The sequence below is a fragment of the Vicia villosa genome, unplaced genomic scaffold (genome assembly GCF_029867415.1).
Source record: "Vicia villosa cultivar HV-30 ecotype Madison, WI unplaced genomic scaffold, Vvil1.0 ctg.000189F_1_1, whole genome shotgun sequence".
Classification (NCBI taxonomy): Eukaryota; Viridiplantae; Streptophyta; class Magnoliopsida; order Fabales; family Fabaceae; genus Vicia; species Vicia villosa.
The window spans coordinates 841941-858776 of NW_026705059.1; the positions used below are offsets into that span (position 1 = coordinate 841941).

The window sequence follows — 16836 nt, forward strand, 5'->3', positions numbered from 1 at the left end:
CTTCGGAGACGCATATCCGAAATATTCCAAGACCAAATTGGTCTTGGAATGTTTGAGATATACACTTCCGAAAGAATTCAATAATTATTAAAAAATTAAAATCAAGGTGAATCAATGCAATTAATAGGTATAAAATCAAGGTGAATCAATAAAATGAAGGTGAATCAATAAAATCAAGGTGAGTCAAAATTTCCTAAGCAATTTTAAAGTTAAAAATTATTTTACTAACTTATATAAATCAAAAACATTTTAATTTCATAAGTAAAGTTTGAATTATATAGAGTTAAATATAAAATTTATTCATTAAATAAAATTAAGACAAAATCTTTTTTTAATTTTTTTAAACTAAATAAAAAATTATAACTCATTTTTAATTATGAATCAGAATAGAAATATATAAATATATAATAATAATTATTATTAATTTTGTAAGTGAAATATATAAATATATGATAATTATTATAAATTAAAATACTCATTTTTTTAATTTTTATAATTATTATATAAATATATAAATATATAATAATAATTATTATTAATTTTGTAAGTGAAATATATAAATATATGATAATTATTATAAATTAAAATACTCATTTTTTTAATTTTTATAATTATTATATAAATATATAAATATATTTATAATTAATATATAATAATTATTATATAAATATATAAATATATAAATTTATAATAATTTTCATAAATATATAATAATTATTATAATTATTATATAAATATATAAATTAAAACACTCATTTTTTTAATTTTTTTTGTAAATATATAATAATTATTATAAATATATAAATAAAAAATTATAACTCATTTTGTAAGTGAAATTATATTAATTTTTTTAATTAAAATTATTTTAAATTTTAAAATATGAATCAGAATATAAATATATAATAATTATTATTCATAACTCATAAATTATATCAAAATATATAATTATTATTCATTACTCATAAATTATATCAAATTTATGATATGTGAATTAATTAATATCCTAAAATTAATTTTTGGGATTTTAATTTTTTTTTTTGTTTTTTCGGAGATGTATCTCCGAATTAATTAAAATCTCAATTTTTGGGATTTTTTCGGAAATGCACTTCCGAAGTCTGGAAAAATTTAGAAAAAAAAAATTTTTGGAAATGCATTTCCGAAGCGGGGTAAAGTGGAGTTTTCGCTGGGGATGAACCCCATAGGGAGGTGGGTAAAGAAAAAACCAAATTTTATTGGTTGTTGTGATTGTTTAAAATGGTGGGATTGAGTGTTGAATTTTATTAAACAAAATCATTATAGTGAGTAAAAATTAAATGAATGTTGAATTATTATGTGGAAGAAAGAGAAGATGATGTGGAGAATAAAAAGTGAAAAAAGAGGGTGTTAAATATACAAACCAGTGTACATAGCCTAATAGGCCAAGAAATCCACTTAGAGTCACACCACGGATAGAGGTGAAGATCATGGTTGCTATCCTAGAGAGCACCTTCTCAATAGGGGTATGCATGGATCAAAAATCAAACTAAATTGAACCATTTATATGATTTGGTTTGAATTTTAACCATTTTCATAAAACTGATTTATTTTTTTTAACTCGATTTATATGTGGATCGGTTTGGTTTTAAACCGGTTTTTCAAAAAAAAAAAAAAAAATTTTTTAAAAAATTGGTTTTGAACTGGTTTGTCTCAATATCAATTCAATAGATTTCTCACATAAATTATTTTATTTATTTTGAATTAATATCAACTTTTTAAAAATCAATTAAATACTTAAAACCAATTACATTTTAATTAATTTAACGTAATACATAACATAATGTAACTTAACTTAACCTTAGTTGAAGTGGTACTTAAGAATATAAATTATTTCATATTTTTTGTGTGGTATAAATTATTTCATATTTTTTGTGTGGTAGTAGTTATGAATAACCTTATATTTTTTCTAAACTATGTGGATATGGAAAGAAAAAGAGATAAAGATGCACATATACTTGAAAATATATATGTTTGCGAAACGGTTAAACAATCAGCTATGTCACTTGATATTATAATTTCTATATAACATAATTAGTCAGAGACCCGTGCTGTCGCCCGGGTGTATTATTTATAGTGTAGTATTTTTTGAACGATACGAAAAATGTAAAGTAAATAAATTTGACCAAATTACATGTATAAAATGAAAATTAATCATTTAATTAAAATTTTGTGACAAAGAGAAAGAAAAAAATTGACATTTGAAAATAAGAATTTTATCTTCAAATAAATGTAATAATTTGATAGTGACCCGTAAGATAAAAAATTAGTTGTTTGAATGACTATTTAGTATTATTCAATTTGATAAAATACATTTTAATTATAATAAAAAAAACAAATATGATAAAAAATATTAAATTATTACATTTTAAAATTAATATTGATTATAAAAGATTATTCATGTGATTACATATATAATATATAAAACTAATTAAAGTCCTATAGAGACCATACATGTGAGATTTTGCTTGTCTACAGCCTGTGTACAATACAGCTTTTAAAATAGTATTTTAACCAGCATGTAAAACAAAGTTGAAAATGAAAAAAATTTGAAACTTGAAAATGAAAAAAGTTATAGAAAGTGTGCCCACGTGTAAGAAAAGAGTTTCATAGCTAATTTTCGATATGAAAAAATAGTCATATAGCTAATAATACAATAGAATTATAGAACCGAGGTTACATTCTAGCTTATTCTCTTGTTATCTTCTTCTAAATCATCATTTGTTCTAATGATAATATGGAATTAAAAAACAAATGGAACTCAAGTGGTTACTTATATCTCTTAAATAACCCCATGTCTCCTTGAAACTTTGTACCTCCAGCACACACAGACATTTGAGTTGAAAAAAAAAATAGAAACAATATTAGAATAAGACAGAATTATAATTACTATTAAAATTCACAAATGTTTATGAGATATGTTCTTAGATGCTTCTTAGTTCTGTATGGCCACAGCTTTTAAAACAAATTCACACATGTTTATGAGGTATGATCCGCATGTTTTGCTCGGAATACATAACAAAAATTGTCTCCATTTCCAATTAACATTGATTTGAATCATCTTCAAAACTCATTATTCTCAAAATGAGGTTCTGCACCACACCGATCAATTCGCAAATGATGCAATATTGAAATCACCAACAACAAAGATTATTCTTCATTGATGCTTGAGAGACTCCAAAGAGTGTGTGTACCTCCAGATTTTATTGCTTAGTGTAGCTCGTGCAGCCTATTTACAGTCATTTTGTTATGGCCTGCAATTAGCTACAGACACAGATCAAACTCCACCCTAATTTCAATAATGTGAAGTAAATTTTCGAATTAAACTAATAAAGGGAAAACCAAAGCACACACATGCAAACTTCAGTATAACTTTGTACCTTTAACTTCTCTTTTTCAGTTGCTGCAACATATCTATTTGTTCACAACATGAACTTCACTTCACGTAAATTTAAAACACTTCGGGTTATCGACAGACAATAGACACCATAAATGATAGGCCTGATGGCATTAATCAACAATAAATAACTTACTCGTAGAGATGCTAGTTGCTCGTGCAATACCTTATTGTGGCCTCTTACACTGCTGTGCTAAGGTTCTCAACAATACTTGATTTCTTTATTCCATTCGTTTATTTTCCTCGTTAACTTCTTTCAGATTTGACTGAAGCTGACTATGGTACTATAGCAAACTGATATTACACTCTTGTGATGGCTTGTACAGGTCCTTAGTTGCAATGGCCTACAAAAATCAACAATAACAAAAGGAGTGGGGGAAATTATTGAGGCAACCAGCTGGTAAAATCAATATCCTCTAGGACTTGTGGACTTAAATATTTAAGCAGTAACAGTAATAATATTGCATTACCTTCTTCTCAGCTGCACTTCTGGCTTCTTTTTCTTTTCTATAACATTCAATCATTTCCTAGAAGCCAAAAACACAAGAAACATGAGTTGGGAAAGTGAATGACTTCATTTTCTATAACATTCACATATAATAATACCCATAAGCTAAAATCCACTAATAGTTAAAAAATATATAAGCAAGTAAATACTAAATGGTGTAGAGAAAATGAAGCCAAAAAAACCTCCAAGTTTAAATCAACTTTAGTAGCATGTGCTCTTAAATAACCAAACTCTGAAATTCTTTTTAGACTCCAGCTCTCACCCTGCCAATGTCAATGCAATAGAAGAAACAAATCATAAGCATAACCATCACTCTTGGATTTAAGAACGGTTGGATTAACCATCAAAATTCCATGTGACGGGGAAAAATAACATAAAAATGTAGAAGTTAGTGAATTAAAAAATTAAACCTAAAATCATAGAATAGTAATTAAACTCAAATGTCTACGGAAGAATAAATGATGGTATTGTCTCCATGAATGACATCATATCCTTTATATCGGAGTAGAGGCGAGGATGTCGATATATAAGTTTCCACCAGGAGCTTTGTTGCAGACTATGTAGCAATAACAAAAATATTGTTACCATCTTCACTGAGTTTCCAATATAGTTGCTGCTTTGTTGGAATATAGTTTAATATTTGTGTGTAAACTTTAGAAATTGCATCTCTCATAGCATTTCCCCTGCCAAAACACAAATTTGTGAGTTTATTTGAGTTTCCTTGTCAGATTAAATCTCAAACCAATTTGATAAAAGCAAGCTGAATATTCAATTTTCAAACCTTGTGAAATAGGATAAACTAAGATTAGTATACACACAACTTAGTAAAACTTGCAAGATTAAAAACAGTGGTTAGTCACAAGGCCTACACATTCAAAAAAAACTGTTTAAACATGTCTAATATTTAACATTGAATGGTTTCTTGTGCTACAAAATTCCTGAAACTGTGGTATCTGAGAAAATGATCGAATCCATAGGAAAATCTACTATATGCAGTCTTAGCATGTAGTTGTAAGAGGTTGATTCAGCGACTTCAACCAAAGAAGAGTCAACACTTAAACATACAAACTTATCTCTCTAAAGACCAAATTGTCAAATGTAAATAGGAATGAAAAAAAGACGGGTTACTCACCATAGCTAGCTACTCATCTAACTTGTAAAAACAACTCTTGTAAAGACGGGTTACATGTTCCGATCATAAAATGCTTGATCAATGTGTGGCGGAATTTCATTTATTTTAGTGCCAAGTTCTTGTTCAATCCTAAATCTGAACAAAAGATGGAACATATCAGCAACCTACAGCCAGAATCTATAAAATTTATTCAACACCGACTATATTACATACAAATTAAAGCAGTCCTCGTAAGTGATCAAGTTCACCGCTAAACCAAGGTGGCCAAATCTTCCTGAACGACCAACCTATTAAAAACAGAGTATCCATCAGAACATGTACATATAATTGATACACACAAAATAAGCAAATTGGATTTAAAGTGAGCAGAAATCAAACATACCCTGTGCAAATAAGTGTATGAGTTCTTGGGAAAATCAAAGTTAGTAACAACATTAACTGTTGTAAATATTTTACTTGTTGATGTCCCTGGAATACTATAATCTCCTTGATGGTGATTAAATGGAAAGAAAGTGATTAAATCACTTTGTAGTTTCTAACAGAAACACAACAACAAATGAGAACGATAATAGGAAAAAAACCTGATTAGCCACATCGTCTAATCTGTAATCAAGATCTGCCTTTGTTTGTTGTTTCTAACTAAGAGCCTAGTTTACCTTCATCAATCTCGGCAAGATCTTCTTGTGCTTGCTGTTTCTAATATGAATTTCTGTCATGAGCAATCTTAGCAACACAGAGAAGAGCAAGTTTTGTTTTCAGATCATTCAAATGAAATAGTAAAATGGAAACTTGGTGGGTAGTTCGAATCTATATTGGTTTTAGGGTTTTGAGTTGCGGAGGTCGGAGAAAGAGAAACAGTGGTAGACCGAAAAAATTCTCGGAGAAGAGGTAGAACAGAAAATGGAAAGAGATGGAAGAGAGAGCAAAAAGAAAGGTGATTTAGCGGCAGTTTTAGGGTTTCATGGAAAAGAGAGAAGAGAAGACTGAGAAAGAGAACGAAAGTAAGAAGAAAGAAGAGAAAGGGATGATTTTGAAATAAGAATGTGGCCAATGATAAAGTGACACTTGGTGGCTTCTATGACATAATGAACCATTTGTCATGCTCTCATTAGTTTAAATTAAAAGTGAATGGTTAATTTGTTAGTTACCAAAATGTCCAATTTATAGTGTAATTTTTTTTAGTGGAAAGGGTATAATTGACAGTTTGGCCAATTGATTAGTAATAGGTAGATAGTAGATTAGCACTTGATATTATAATTTCTATATAACATAATTAGCGATGTCACTTGATATTTGTAAAGGTGTGATTTCTGTAACCAGGATTTTAGTTTCTCTTACTATAAACAAGCATTGGTATACTTCAATTAAGTATTATATATAGAAACAATATATAAACAATACTACTTTTATTTATCAATTAATTATTTAATATTAATTCAAAACAATACTTTAAACAATCAGTTTGCAAAACTAATTGGATCAAAATATCAAAAAGTATGGTTTAAATATCGATTCAAAAAGTATGGTTTGCAAATATATAAATTTAATACATAACAAAATTTAGATATCTAATAACTAAACCATATTATTGTTGTGGGTACCGGTTTATATTTGGATAATAAAATGGATACCCACTATTAGATTTTAACATTTGGATTGAATTTTAAAAAGTGGAACAATTTGGATACCAATTTGGTTATGGATAACCGATTTTTTGCACACCCCTACTTCTCAAGGATTTTCTTTGTGGTAACTAACCACTCAAAATGCAGCATCCGAGTGTTTTGTTTGTAGTTGTTGCATGAACTACAAAATCACCTTCTCCTGGGCGTGTTTCTCTATATTTCATATGCGAATTTGGATTGATCTTCTCCAACCTTTCTCAATTTCCCCTCAACTTATGATGTGACCTTCCTCTTAATATATTGTTTTATTGGTTCAAACTCTTAAGCTATGTTTGCGAATTTGGAGGGGAGAGGAGGGCTTCCGAAAACGAAATTTTAAAAAAATATAGAAAAATATTTGACATTTTTTGAAAAAATAATTTTGTTTAGAATGATAAAAGAGTCATTATCATTACTAAATTTTTAATTTTCAAAATAGTATAACAACCTAAAAGATATTTGGAAAATTTATAGAAGTCCTCCAAAACCCTCCTTCAATACAATTTTTGAGTTCCCCTATTTTATGGGGTTTTTGGTGTTATGAATAAAATCAAACCCTCCAAAACTCTCATATTTAAAATCTTTTAATTCTTTTCACTAAATTCTTCCTATTTTTCAAAGTCCTCCCCTCCCTTCCCCTCCAAACTCGCAAACATAGTCGGTGTGTTTGGATAAGGGAATTATGAATTTTTAAGGAATTCAAATGATTCAATTGAAATCTATTTAGTTTTAAATTCTTTTGTTTGGATGGAGCAGTAAAATGATTCATTCTTAATATTTTTAGGTCATTTTTATAAATTTTAAAATTTTTGAGCCAAATTAAAAATATAAAAAATAAAGACCAAATTTGAAATTTTTGAAAATTTTAAGGGACCAATTTATAAATTTTTAAAATTATTAGGGACTTATTTGTAATTTTTTGAAAATTTAGGGGGTGAATTAATTTTTTTAGAACATATAAGGACCGTCTTGTAAAATTTAAAAAAATATTAATAAACAATTTAACATACAAATTATGAAACAATTTTAAATTCTTTATTTTTTGGTGTCATTTGAAATTTCTTATATTTAACTTGAATAAAATGCTTCATAAATTTACATCATTTAAACAATTCTCTATATTTGTTAACCAAACAATGGATTTTGATCAAATCATTTTAATTTTTCTTAAAAAATTAAGTTTCCTCATTAAAATGCTTCATTCAAACACACTGTTAGCTTTTCTCGAGCTTTGTTAAAGGCCCTTAACTTGTGCGCACTCATATTTTGGGAGGACTTTAGGTGATGATTCAAGACATATTTCTCAGTCCTTAGTTTCTTCTGCTCTATGACAAACTCCCCGCCACCTATTAACATTGATATATTTAGGGTAAAGAGCCTAACGTGACAAACTCCCTTAGCTTCTCCTCTGTGACAAACTCCCTTTTTAAAGAGGGGAAATAATTATTTAATTTCACAGTCTTGGGTCGACCAAATGATTTAAAGAGTGTAGAAAAACAATTTGGCAAAGTAGAAACAATACATTTAAGAGTACCAACCATGTAAACAACAGTTTTTAATAGGAGGAAAAACGATTCAAGTAGGCTAATCTATGATTAAAGCATTGGAAGAGTAATTCGTTAAATTATCACCAATAACATTAGGGGAATCTTCATTAGCACCAGTGGCAACTTCATTTGTGACCTTATTCATCTTTTATTCCCTGAACATATTCTCTTTAGACATATAAGTTACTCAAAAAATTAAAAAAAAATAGCAAAATAGTACATATCAAAACAAATCTCAAACCAAGGGGAAAATGTTAAAGAATGTATGAAATGTTAACCCTTATTTCTTAGAAGAATATACCATAAATAGAAAAAATGGTGTGAATATTCACTTAATGTTTGATCAAAAGAGGAATGAGCCTCTGTACCCCAAACCTATTTTTTTTCCTAAGTTTGTGGCCATCTTGTAAGAAGTCGGGAAATCGGGGTCAAAGTAGATGGATGAGATCCCTAGATAGCCATCATCAACATAGTTATGTTGAGTAACCATTACTAGATTTACTATCGACCCTCCGATAGGGTACACTTTATTGTCTATCCCGTCACACTTGTCGATGCAAAGAGAAAGAAATCTCGCTTACTCAACATCTCACTTCGTGTGATAGGGTTGAAGTACAATATTTTATCCAACTTTCAAGAACCCAAAGATTATTTAGAGGGTTACTAACGATGATAAGCAATTAATTTTCCCTAAGAACCCTAATAATGACTTGAAGGAGAGAGATGAAAATCACCACTAACAAAGATATTTACCCCTAAAGAAACGGAAGTGTTACAACTTATAAAGGGGCGACAACGATCATAAAGTCACATCAAAATCCAAAACAACCCTTCATAGATAACCCTAGATATAAGAGCGTGAACTCTGTAGCGCATATCCGAGACCCTATACCGATATGACCCAATTTGGACAAAGTAAGACTTTTCTTAAATTCGTCGTTAAATCTTCATTTCCCAGCAACTTGAAGAATTAACTCCAATTAATAAGTAAAGATACTAACTATTAGTAATCTTTAAGTTTAATTATTTGTGTATCTATTTATATTCTAATAAAATAAATTCACACTGTATCATAAATGAGAGAAACTTAAAGAATATATGTAATATATTCCAAATGCTTCCCGTTGTCCTGTCCTTTGTGACAATTTAGTCCTTTTGTGAGAATGAAATCATGTGTATGTAACATAAGTTCTCCTCTTTATTTATAATATTCCTCCTCTAAGTGAGTTTATTGATGTTGGGTATGCTCCAATTGTTATAATATAGTGCATTAAGATGCATTTTAAGAAAATATTTGAAATATATGTTAGATATGATTTTCCATATATAATAAATTATGTTGAACTAATATTTATTAAGGTGGGTGAGATAGCTTAACTCGTACGTGGTAGTAGAGTTATATGAGTGTAAACTACTGGTCTATAATTTAATCTCTGACAAAAACATTTATTTATATTTTTATATTTAATGTAAATAAGTTGTTGATATTTATAAATCAATAATTTTTAAAAAAATCTCGATACCTATTTATAAATTACTTTATTTATGATTATTCGATAAATTAGTATCCTAATATTCAGAGAGAGAATAAGTAACTACAAAAGTGAAAGTTATTTTGAATATATTATTATTATTATTATTTATTATTATTATTATTATTATTATTATTATTATTATTATTATTATTATTATTATTATTATTATTATTATTATTATTATTATTATTATTATTATTATTATTATTATTATTATTATTATTATTATTATTACTATTATCTCATCTTGGGCAATCATATAAAATCAAAGTGAATCAGAAGTTTAAACAATATTTTATTTGTAAATTTGTGAAACTAACTATGAGTTGAAGATACTTTAATAAAAAATAGATATTTTTATTATATTATAAATGAATCTCAATCGCGTTCACAATGAGTGGTAGGCCAGTCGATCATAGAGACAAAATTTATCCAAAAAAAGAAAGAAGAAACTATAACTAAATATGACCCGAGTGAGGATATCAAATAATAATTTGACATAATTTAATTTGCTCCAAGAAAAATTGGTTTATTTGTTGGAAGGTCTTTATTTTAGGAAAAAAAAACTACAGTATAATATAAGAAATATTATTATGTTTTTTCTATTATATGTTATTTTGTTTGTTTATGTATATTTGCTAAATCGCAATGGAATAAAGAGGGTATATCCATGTACACAAGAGGTTATTATATTTAGTTTTGAACAACTAAACTTAGATGGTTAATTGGTGGAACTTTTTCATTTCATGCGAATTGAAGCAAATCCAAATAATATAAAAAAGTGAATCCAGCTTCTCAACCTGTTTAATTTGATTGCATTTATTTATAATTTTTTTCACCTTATTAATATTATAAATTTATAATCATTCTCATTTTTTCAAATAGTATTAATATCGCCTGCATTTCATTGCTAAACAATCAATCAACAATTGAGTTTCAACTATACAAAGTTAAGCAATAGAGAAAATGATGAATGAAAGGAAATTTACGGCGTCATATTTATTTCTTTGCAATTATCCATTAATCTCTGCCATTGTTGCATTCATCGTCGCTCAATCAATGAAAATACTAACCGTCTTGTACAAGAAAAAAAATTCGATCCAAAACAACTAATTGGATGCGGTGGAATGCCATCTTCTCATTCAGCTACCGTAACTGCTCTCGCTACGGCAGTTGGTCTTCAAGAAGGATTTGGAGGATCAATTTTTGCTACTGCATTGATTCTAGCTATCATTGTTATGTATGATGCTACTGGTGTAAGATTTCAAGCGGGACGACAAGCCGCAGTTCTTAACCAAATTGTTGTTCAACTTCCTGCTGAACATCCTTTGTCTTATAGTATACCGCTTCGTGAAGTTCTTGGACATACTATGCCTCAGGTTGTTGTTGGTGGTTTTCTTGGAATTTTAATTGCGGTTCTTGGTTATTTAGTAATTGTTTTTGGTAGGTAAAATTTGAGGATTCGACAAATATGTATATGAATTTTTAAAGGTAGTGTAATTTTAAGGATAATTTACTCTTATTTTATCTTTTATGTTTATGAGTTGGTTTTGTGCATGCAAAGAAGCTTATAATGTTGCTGCTGAGATTAAAACTCTTAGAGGGAGATTAGTTTTGTTTTGTATTTTTCTTTCTATTTTGGTTGATTATTTGAATTTCTTTTCCGAATTTCATGGGCGGTATGACAATCGATAATGACATTAGTCTATTGAAAATCACCAAAGCAATTGTAATAATTAACATACATGTTCATTCTTGACCCGTATAAAGTCTAAATCACATTTAATAAACTATTGTTGTCATAAACACGACAAGTGCACGGCTAAAGCAATCAAACTTCAAGTATGAGAAGTCACACGATCAAGGACACTGAAACCTCAAACTTAAAGGTTCTGGTCCGGTCTCACCCGTATTGGTAACTAGTCACTCCATAGCGCAAGAGGTGAAACCCCTCTACGCTAACCTCGAACAAAATTTTCCTTTGGGGATATGGAAAAGGAGGAGACTCTTGGTTGCACGCGCTCCTCAGAGACGTCTAGTAAAGCATCAGGGCACAACTCCATGATTATTACCAGAGACCTAAAACATGACCTCTAATTAAGGACAATAAGAATAAGTAGGATAAATTTCGCATTATAAACAACAAAGAGTCATCACTCATTTAGAAAGTTATAGGGGAACCAAAAAACAAAGAAAATGCATACACATAAGAAGAGAAAACAACAAAAAAACATTTCATTTATTAATGGTATCCTTACACGGAAATAAAACGATAACGACACGAGAGGATCATTGGGCATACACCAAAAAAAATCAACGAGATAGGTTCCACACAAAGGATAACCACTTTTCCATCCACTATTTCATATTCAGGATGAATCTGCTCCCTCGAGATTTTCATCCCGAAGTGGAAGCATTCTACTTGCTTTCAAGCATTTTCAAAGGTCACCTGCATAATGGAGTAGCTTAACTCAATAGTTTTTTAACATTCTTTGGTCAAATGAACCTTTTCAAAATACACCTCCTCCCGAGTTACTTTCAAACTATTTAGATCTTTACTCACAACCTTCTCCAACTCCCCTATGTATTATGAGAAGAGTCAAGGGTCACGTTTAAATAACGTCTTCTGAAAAAAGATTAAGTCCATTTTTTCCTCTTTTATCTCCAAAGTTAACTTAGTCACCTTCTTATCTAACAAAGACTAGTACAAAAAACACTTGTTAAGTCTGTTAAAACTGGGTTGTTAGGTCAGTTTTGTAACCGATCTAAGAGTAAGTGATGTAACAAGTTTCAACATATTAAGTTAGAGTTATGAACTGACTTAACAAAGTTTTTTAAAATCAGTTTTTTTAAACCGGCCTAAGAAGTGTGATGTTTCCTACTTATATACATATTTCCCCATACAAATTTCCCCCACGTAGGAACTCAATTTCCTTCATAGATGCAGATTTCCCCCATATAGAAACTCAATTTCATTTTACATACATTATTAAAAAGAAAATAGACTATCAATATTTTATGAAGAGTAAATAAATTAAATTCGTAATTATAAACAATAGAAAACAAATTTGAATTGTTCGACACATAGTTTTATATAGTGTGATACTAAATTAAACCAACGTGCATGTCATGTGATTAGAACCAACTTAGATCAATCTACTTTATACTTTTTTAATTAATACAAATTACTAATAAAACAAAGGTGCAAGCTTTTACCCCAGAACACAACAAAAACAAATATGGTACCATTTTCTTGGACTCATTCCAATTGCAACCATGTGTTTACCACAAGAAAAATTAACATGACATCAAATATGATTAGCTCTCATTACTTATTCATAAGCATTAAAAATGAGTCATTATTAGCTTATTCGTCATTCGGTGGTCATTTGAACAATAAAGTGTATGACAGTATGAGATGAAAAAAGTTAACTATGATCACATAATGAAGCATTGTTAATATAGTTTCAATTTTTTATTTCAGATAGCACAAACGATATTATAAGACTTATTATATTATAAGGTTCTAATTCTATGGAAATTCAAATCTTAAGTTTTTTTCCCAAATATGGATGAAGCATGATTACATACATTCAAAGAAATTTCATCCTCTCCCTTCAAACTTATGGTTCTATAACTAGAGATTCTAATCATCGATAATATTAACGGATTAAAAAAAATTAAGCATACACTAACACTAGACATCAAATTAAAAATATGAAATCAATTAATCAAAAATGAAACTAGAAGAGTAAGAATTTTTAACTTAATGTGATCTAAAATAATGGATCCTCTGTTTGCAAATCTTAGGTAAAATTCTGACTAAACCCCATAACTTAAACAAATAAGCATAATCAAGGTGTGGTAATTCATACTCATTGTTAAAAAACAACCATGAAATCAAACGTTGATTAAAGAAATGTTTGGGAGTGTATCAACTCCACTTGCTTAGAGAAAATTACAATTATTGAATATAATGATGTAGCTTTAAAAACTCCACTTGGTTGGGAATCCAACGTTGATTAAAGAAATAGTTGGGTTAGGGCTTTTAAAAACAAAACAAAATAAAGTTAATTAATTTTTTTTAATTTTCGAAAAAATCAACTTTTTTAATTAATTTTTTTTTATTTTCGAAAAAAATTTCAATTTAGAAACTAAAATTACAAACGGTTCGGTTCAGAGTTAATTTGTGATTGATTAATTGCTTAATCGTTCGGTTCTAGAATCATTAATAAAATTTAAGTTTGGTTCACTAACCATTAATAATAATTTAATTATTTTAACTCCATTTCGGCGGTTCAAGTTTTTTTTAACAGCCCTACTTGTATCCGCAAAAACTATAAATTATAAGACAATAACAAAACAACATAAGATAAGTTACTTCAAAAACAAAAAAAATCAAACTTAATTATTAAAAAAATAATAATTGTTTTGAGAACAAATTTTAGCCGATAAAAGCATTTCATTCATGTCTTCAATTATAGCAAAAATACTAAATTAAAAAACAAATACTCTGAAAAAGATACTACATAAAAAATAAACGATCTACATAAGTACATAGAAATATCAAAATAGAGACATATGAAGGAAGGGTTTGTGAAAAATCATACCAGCAGCGTGTCATATCTCAATTTTTGACCCTAAGATCATACATCGTTTGCATTTCAACCATCAATCAAGATCACAATCTTGAGGTATCATTTTGTCTTTGAGGGGAACCACAAAACATTTATATTTGTCTAATTTGTTTTATACTAACCAAAATCCAAAAAATATGTATTTTGTCTCTTTTGTTTATATTTTACAGGTAAAAGATCGGGCAAAAATCAAAAAAACAGTGCAAGAAGAAATTTTTTGAAAATTTGAAGGTGGAAATCGATTTACCCATATGGGAAATCGATTTCCTAGGGCAAAAATTCAAAAAAATAGAGAGGGAAGCATGACATCATTTTGCCACCTATTTTCTTTGATAATTTTTTGTCATTTTACCAATTTTCCACCTCACCAAATTAATTCCCTTCATTAAACCCATTTTAACCTCATTTTACCATTTAAACACCAATTAAGCACAATTTAATTACCAAATACAAAATGACCAAATTGCCACTACTCTTGCTCCAATCCTATAAATAGAGGTCTTTACTCCCTCATTTCACAAGCTTAGAAAGCCAATAAAACTCTTGCAATTTCTCTCTTCATCCCTACCAAATTCACCAAAGCTCTTTTTCTTTCATAAAGTTTGTGAGTCACATCTTGAACCTCATAAACTTTGAGCTAAACCACCATCCAACTCACTCTTTTTTTCTTCAATTGTTGAGAGATCAAGATTTGTGTTGGTGATTCTTGAAGTGGATCTAAGTTTTGTTCAAGATTTGGTCATTTTCTCCATCTTTTTTCATCTATCATAATGTGATTCTTTTGTGCTTGTGTGTGATGCATCATTGATGCTACATTGGTCCTATTTGATGGTGAATTGATGGAAAAATCGTGCTCCAATTGATATGTGATCATAAGGTGTTTGTATGTTTGCCTAAATCAAGTTTTATAATTCATAATGCTGTTTTTTTGAAAACTGTGCGCAGAAAATTGATTTCCTACAGAGGGAAATCGATTTCCACTATGTTTTTGCGCCTGATTTTGAAATCTGCACTCAGGAAATCGATTTCCCACAAAGGTAAATCGATTTCCAGTGAGGCAGAATGCTTGTTTTTGTGGTTTTTGACTTGTTTTTGGTTCTAACTCTTCTTCTACTCCTTTCTTTTGATATTTTCTTTGAATCACAAATTAGAGGCCTAATTTCTCTCTAATTTCAATAGACTTAGGGCGTCGATAGGATGAGAATCCAAATCCGCAATATTAAGTGACTGAAATTATGGATGAAGGGAGCTTTTGAATATAGTTCCATCTTTTATTTTTTTTTTCTTTTGATCGATGAAAGTCTTAATACCTTGAGAATTCTTATGGGTTCTTGGTAAAGACTAGATCGCTACCTATTTTCTTTTCGTGCGGTATTGCTTTCGGAGAGTGATCTACATATTGCTTCTCTCGCATGCATTAGCACATAATGTTTTGACCGGCCTCGTTGTAGGGTGATTTCTACATAAATCACTTGGCGATCTGCTTAACATAGCGCAGTATTTCGTGTCCTGAATCAAAAAAAGATCAAACATGGAGATAATTGTATGCGGTTGATTTAAGACTTATGGAGGTTTATCGTGTAGTCGCTATGATTTTATCAAGCTTCTGATAAATGTCCATTGAATTTAAATCCGAGAACATCCTTCACTCACCATCGATCTTTATTACTAACTTTGATAACATACTTGACAAGTTTCAAGATGGTTATCTTTAACATCTAACAATTGACTTTAATTTCCGCATTTTTATTATATTGCTCTTTATATTTCTCGCTTTATCGATTTATTTTATCATTTCATCATGTTTATGTTTCCGCCATTTTCTTTGTGTCCATTTGGACGTTTATATTCCGCTATTTTCTCTTTGTCCATTTGAACGCTATGTTTATGTTTCCTCTATTTTCTTTTTGTCCACTTGGACCATACTTTATTTTTATGCTAAAACACTAATAAATAACAAAAATCTAAAAAATACCTAAGGCTCCCTATGGACTATTGGTTACTATCCCGAGCATTTTGGGGACTTGGACTTTTGGACTTAGTATCTCTGGACCCTATTATTCTGTTTTTACTCTGTCGTTATCCTGTCTGTCTGGCATTGGATTGTTGTCTGTTTGTGTGTACAGGTATTTCCTCGAAAGCCCTTGATGGTTAATTCCAAGGCATCGTGATAAGGATTTTACCCAAAAACAGTTGTTACTCTGCCCGATTTTCGTCAGAATTTTAATGTGCTTAATGCAAAGTGGTGCTAAAGATAATAAGTTCATCTGGATCCCCAAGTGATAATGTGTTGGTTTAGTATTGATAGTTCCAAAGGATGGGAAATCTACCTTGACTCTTAATGTCAAGTGTTGGCTTCTTATTTCGGTTAGACCGTTTCTTT

The 16836-nt window shown here is 29.3% G+C and overlaps 1 long non-coding RNA gene and 1 pseudogene across 9 annotated transcripts; one reads left to right on the forward strand and one right to left on the reverse strand.

Annotated features, from left to right (window-relative positions):
• Positions 1 to 2454: 2454 nt before the first annotated feature.
• LOC131625151 (uncharacterized) lies at positions 2455 to 6093 on the reverse strand. Of its 9 annotated transcripts, none has more exons than XR_009290758.1 (7): positions 5453 to 6093; positions 5284 to 5357; positions 5071 to 5205; positions 4121 to 4621; positions 3901 to 3957; positions 3597 to 3774; positions 2455 to 3472 (listed from the first exon to the last, which is right to left on the reverse strand). It is a non-coding gene; the product is annotated as an uncharacterized LOC131625151 (long non-coding RNA). The 9 variants fall into 9 exon arrangements; XR_009290755.1 differs by having other exon boundaries at positions 2457 to 3472; positions 3567 to 3774; XR_009290757.1 differs by having other exon boundaries at positions 2458 to 3287; positions 3414 to 3774.
• A 4689-nt stretch (positions 6094 to 10782) lies between these two features.
• Positions 10783 to 11267, forward strand: LOC131625101 (uncharacterized; annotated as a pseudogene).
• The last annotated feature ends 5569 nt before the right edge of the window (positions 11268 to 16836 follow it).